Source organism: Benincasa hispida, chromosome 3 (genome assembly GCF_027475165.1).
Source record: "Benincasa hispida cultivar pf3 chromosome 3, pf3_genome.v1.1, whole genome shotgun sequence".
Classification (NCBI taxonomy): Eukaryota; Viridiplantae; Streptophyta; class Magnoliopsida; order Cucurbitales; family Cucurbitaceae; genus Benincasa; species Benincasa hispida.
The window spans coordinates 17,394,204-17,400,418 of record NC_143480.1 but is presented as its reverse complement, the minus strand read 5'-3'; the positions used below and the strand labels follow the sequence as shown (position 1 = coordinate 17,400,418).

Here is a 6,215-nt window from a genome sequence, read left to right as displayed (position 1 = left end):
AAGTTGGTAGACCAACTAAATTTTAGAAATATTTTGTGAATTGAATGTCCTGAAATTAATCTGACGCTAGTTCATGCGGTAAGAAAAAAAAGCATATATTTGATCATTAAAGTCGTAATGGGCAAAGGATGAATGCGGCGACCAAATAAAGCAATAAAAAATTCAGTGTTGAGCCCAACGAGAGAGAATGAGATAGTAGAATTAGCAATATTAAATTAAAACTGAGAAGTACAAAAATTGAAATAAGATGAGGCAAGGAGGGACACAACCCCCAAATTTCATTTTCACCCACATCATTTTGATCGCAATAAACGAGTGCGATAGAGTAATGCGATGGGCTTAAAACACGGTTTAGCTTTTGAAAGATAGTATGAAGAAAAGAGTTGACAGTCATAAAAAGTAGTAAATATGCAGAAAATAAAACAAATTCTTGAAAGAAAAACAAAAAAGGATATACTTCGTCCCTGATGAATGTATGCCGTTTGTCATCGCAAGGACTGAGTTTTTCTTATTTATTCTGACTTTCCCAAGTCAATGGAGGTTTTCTCGCGTTGGAAATCCCTTCCATAATACAGCTTTACCCTTTGTCTATTTACTTTAAATGCGTTGGTCCCATCTTCGTTGGTCAATTCCACCATTCTATACAGGAATACTTTCTTGATTATGAAAGGCCCGGACCAATACGACTTGAGTTTTCCAGGAAAGAGATGCAGCCTAGAATTGAACAACAATACCCTTTGTCCTGTCTTGAGGTTTTTCTCGCAAAGAAGCTTATCATGCCATCGCTTGGTGTGTTCTTTGTAGATTTTGGAATTTTCATAGGCTTGTAATTTTAAGTTTTCTCTCTTCTCCTGCAACCTTAAGATTAAAGTTAAGTTTATTAACTGCCCACATCGCCTTATATTCTAGTTCCAACAGTAGATGACAGGCCTTTCCAAACACCAACGCATATGATGACATGCCTATGGGTGTATTATAAGCATTCTGATATGCCCACAAGGCATCATCTAATTTCATGGCCCAATCCTTCTACGATGGGCTCACCCCTTCTCTAAGATTGTCTTTATTTCTCTGTTAGAAACCTCTACTTGTCCGTTTGTTTGGGGGTGATACGCAGTGGCGATCTTATGGTGGACATTATATTTGATCAACAGTTTACTAACAATGCGATTCACAAAGTGGGTCCCTTCATCACTTATTCGTCACGTGGGGTGCCATAACGAGTAAAGTTGTTTTTCTGCAAGAACTTAGAGACTGTTGCCACATTGTTTGCAACGTATGAAACAACTTCAATGGAAACATAGTCAACAATCAATAGAATGTATTTATGACCATTTGACGATGGAAATGGCCTCATGTAATCTATTCCCCAGACGTCGAATAGCTCCACCTCCAAAATGATGTTCATTAGCATCACATTTTTTTTCCTAAAATGATTCCAGTGCATTGGCACTTATCATATTTCATGGAGTATTCTCATGCATCTTTAAACAGAGTGGGTCAGTAATATCCACATTGCAAAACTTTCGCTGTCGTGCGCTATTCGCCGAAATGCCCTCCATAGGGTGATTCATGACATTGAAATAATATGCGATGGAAAGCAGTTTCTGGAATACAGAGTCTCAATATCTAGTCGGTTTCCTTTTCTAGAGATTTGGATCATCCCAGTAGTTAAATTTGCATTCATATATGAGCCTTTTCTTATGGCCGGAATTCTTTATGAGAAAGGGCAGGCAACCTGTCCTTAACGGGATGGTATTGACTTTCATACAGGTGCTGCATGGCTGTCGTCAGCTCGTGTCGTGATGTTCCTTTTCACTCCTAAATGAAAGCTAAAATAAACGACAATAACATAACTTCTAGCGCAAAAGAGTCGCCGCTGCGATGCCTATGCTATTTTCTTTCCTATAGAGCTTAGGCCCACGCACAAACTCCTATCGAAAAGCTAGTAAGTAGCCTTTTTGTTTCTATAGCTTCAAAGCCAAAGAGGAAGTTTCTTCTGATTGGTAGGTTTCCGTTGTAGCAGTAAAGATGTGTAGTTTTCAGGGAATTGTTTGCAGACCAAGAAGTTGACAATATCCGCATATCAGGGTAGTTCTTCAATCTTAAGCAACTGCTCATCAGGAAATGAGGTGTTCACTTCCGACGGGATGCGATCCACTTCTGGATTTTCTAATTGTGATAAATGGTCAGCGACCTTGTTCTTTGTTCCCTTTTGGTCTATTATTTCCATATCAAATTCTTGGAGTAAGAGAACCCATTGGGTTAGTCTAGGCTTCGCATCTTTTTTTGTCATTAAATATCTTATTGCAGAGTGGTCTGTGTAGACAATCACTTTTGACCCTAACAAATAAGGTTTGAATTTTTCAATTGCAAAAATCACCGCTAAAACTTCCTTTTCGGTGGTGGTGTGATTCGCTTGCATTGAGTTCAACGTTCTGCTAGCATATGCGATAAGGTGTAACATTGTCTTTACTTTTTGTGCCAAGACTGCCCCCATCGCATATCCGCTGGCATCGCACATTAGTTCGAATGACTTTGCCCAATCAGGTGCGATCAGAATTGACGTTGTAGTCAAAGCATCTTTTAGTGTTTTGAATGCAGTGAGGCAGTGTGAATCGAAATCAAAAGGTCTATCAGCTTCCAACAACGCATTCAAAGGTTGAGTGATTTTGGAAAAGTCCTTCACAAACCTTCTGTAAATCCCCGTGTGTCCTAGGAAACTTCTCAAAGCTTTCATATTCACTGGAGGTGGAAGTTTTTCTATAGCTTCAATCTTCTCTTTGTCCACCTCTAACCCATTCCTTGAAACCTTGTGCCCTAGTAAAATTCCTTCCTTGACCATAAAATGGCACTTTTCCCAGTTTAACACCAGATTAGTTTCCTCACATATTTTCAGTATTCTCTCCAGGTTTTGCAAACAAATTTCATATGTTTGTCCATAGACTGAGAAGCCATCCATAAAGATTTCAACCGAGTCTTCAAGGTACTCGAAGAAGATCGCCTTCATACACCTTTGAAACGTATTGGGTGCATTTCATAATCCAAAAGGCATGCGACGAAAGGCGAATATTCCATATGCACATGTGAACATAGTCTTTTCTTGATCCTCTGGTGCGATCATAATTTGGTTATAGCTTGCGTACCCATCAAGGAAGCAAAAATAATCATTCCCCACTAATTTGTCGAGCATTTGATCAATGAAAGGTAGGGGAAATGATCTTTCTTTGTCGCCCGTTGAGTTTTCTGTAGTTTATAAAAATCTGCCAACCCGTGACGGTCCTGATGAGGATCAATTCATTGTTTGCGCTAGGAACCACGATCATCCCACCCTTTTTGGGAACACATTGCACGGGGCTGACCCACATGTTATCTGTGATAGGGTAGATAATGCCGACATCTAACCATTTGATGATTTCCTTTTTGACAACCTCTTTCATCGCAGGGTTCAGTCTACGTTGAGGTTCTATTGAGCCCTTCTGATTTTCTTCAAGTTGGATTCGATGCATGCAATACATTGGGCTAATACCCCTAATGTCTACGACCGTCCATCCGATCGCTATAATATGTTTTTTTGAAACACTGATCAGCGCGGTTTCTTTTTCTTCAGGTAACACAGAGGATATGATGACTGGTAAGGTTCCATTCTGGTCGAGAAATACATACTTCAAGTGGGTTGGTAGAGTTTTAGTTCTAGTGTAGGTGGTTGCTCCAAAGAGGGCTTCTGTGCTTTTCTTTCTTCATCCAAATTTAGCATTTCATCATTCTTCAACATCTCTGTTATCACATGGAAAGTCTCAATGGATGTTGTCGCATCCTCTCTTTCTTCATTCTTTTCTTCGGACTCCTAATTTTCAACATAAGCTTGTTCATCATCGGAATCTGATAAGCCTTCCTCATCTGGGAACTTCATTACCCTGATAATATTGAACCTAAGCATCTTTCTATTGACTTTCATTGTGATTTCTCCCTTGTGCACATCTATTTGAGCACGACCAGTAGACAAGAATGGTCATCCCAATATGAATGGAACATATTTATCCGCCTCATATTCTAAGATAATGAAATCTGCATGTACAATGAATTTGTCTATTGTTACCAAGACATCCTTTAATTTCCCTTCAGGGTGCACCAAGGATCTATCGACGAGTTGAAGAGTTATCGTTATGGGTGTTATCTTTCCCACATTTAATCTTTTGAAAATTAAAAGGGGCATTAAGTTTATGCTTGCCTCAAGATCGCATAATGCTTGACCAATGTAGATTCCTCCTATTGAGCAGGGTATTGTGAAACCGCCTGGGTCACGTATCTTTGGTGGAATTATAGTGTTGTATTTTTGTGTCAATGCCACCGTGGTGAATCTTTCCGTGCTTCTCTTCTTCGAGACAATGTCCTTCAAAAATTTCGCATACACCGACATATGCTCTATGGATTCTATGAATGGAATATTGATGTGCAATTGTTTCAATATTTCCAAGAAGCGCTGATACTGGCCTTCATCATTATGTTTCTTTTTCAGACTTTGAGGAAATGGAGGTAGCTGTACTTCCAATGTTTCCTGGTCTGAAGGCTTAAAGGTTGTCACATCTTCTGGTTCCCTAGTCTCGAACTCCTTTGATTCAGTTTGTGATAGAGGCTTTTTTTATTCAATCGCAGGTTACTTCTTTGACTTGGTCTTGCGAGGCTCTTTTCTGACTTCTATCGCCGCTTTTCCACTCCTTAGGGTGACTGCTTGGCAATGTTTTTTCCTGACTTGCCCATTTCGAGCTCCTGAATTATTTATTGCGATGCCTTGCAACAAGCTTTTCATCACATTCATCTGATTTTGTAATGATGTGAGGACACTATTACTCGAATTACCTTCTCTGGGCTTCGTCCTTTGATCGCTTTCTTGCCAATTTTCATGGTTTTTTTAGATTTGATCAAGAATATTCTTTGCTTCATCATATGTTTTGTCCAAAAGACCTCCTGCTGCTGCTGCATTGGCAGCTGTCTGCGATGCAGAGTTGAGTCCATGATAGAAAACCTCCACTTGGAGGCAATCCGTTAATCCATTGTGTGGGTAGTCGCATACTAGTCTCTTGAATCTCGCCCATGCGTCACTGAGCGATTCATCTTCTTCTTGTTCAAAATTGGTGATCAATTTCCTCCTTTTGGCATTTTCTGTGGGAGGAAAATACTTCTTCATAAATTTCTCCACAACTTGTTCCCATGACATTATCTCTCTTGGTTTGAGAGAGTATGCCCATTTTTTTCGCTTTATCACATAGTGAAAATGGAAACAACGTGAGCTGAATCACTTCTGCGGAAATATTAGGGAACACAAAAGTGTTGCAGATTTCAATAAAGCTTCGTAGATGGGCGTGCAGATCTTCACCACGCCATCCTCCGAACTGTCCTACTGTTCGTATCATTTATAACACTACTGGCTTCATCTCGAACCTTGATCCATCAAATGCTGGTCTCATGATTCCTGGGGAGAAATCATAAAAATTTGGTGACGCATAATCCCGGATGGGTCTATTGCGATCATTTGCCAGTAGGATGGGATTTGCCATCATGTTGTTTTCGTTCGCTACTCGTTCTTCAGGTTGTTCAGCCATTCTACAAATTCTTTCTTGCTGTTTACGTTTGTTTCTCTGCCTTTTGCGAAAAGTTTTTTCAATCTCTAGGTCGTACTTGAGCTCAGGAGTATTTCCTTCACTCATACGATGCTTGCTTCTTCCTTCACAGGTGGAATGAAAATACTCCAAAGGTCGAAAGCTGTAAATATCAAAGAGGTTTGATGTTAGCAATCTATACTGTAATCCCCAGCAATGGCACCAAAAACTTCATGCGATGAAAGTATGTGTGGATGCGTTGATCATGCAAGTCTTTCTAACAAAGCCCAAGTATAAGCCTTTTTAGGGTCCTGGTAAGTTCAGGGTCGAACATAAGGATTACTAAATAGATATATGACAGACTCTCTGATCCTATTGCGATGGTGATTAAGAAGTAGATGGTGATTTAACTTTGATTTTCTTATGTGATGGAATTAAATGCACAAGGATGAAAGGGTGGTGTTGTAACAAATATGCGATAAAGGGGTTGAGAAGAGGTTTTGCTAGCATTTCTTAAGATATTGTACAAGTCATGTAATCATGCTATACACAAATATTAAGCCCTACATTTCTGAATGTATAATGACACATTTCCTATATCTAGGATGCATGCGA

At 39.6% G+C, this 6,215-nt stretch overlaps 1 non-coding gene across 1 annotated transcript; it reads left to right on the top strand.

Annotated features, from left to right (window-relative positions):
* Window positions 1-5,048: 5,048 nt before the first annotated feature.
* On the top strand, window positions 5,049-5,155 carry LOC150037074 (small nucleolar RNA R71). The gene has a single exon (XR_016528845.1). It is a non-coding gene; the product is annotated as a small nucleolar RNA R71 (small nucleolar RNA).
* Window positions 5,156-6,215: the final 1,060 nt, after the last annotated feature.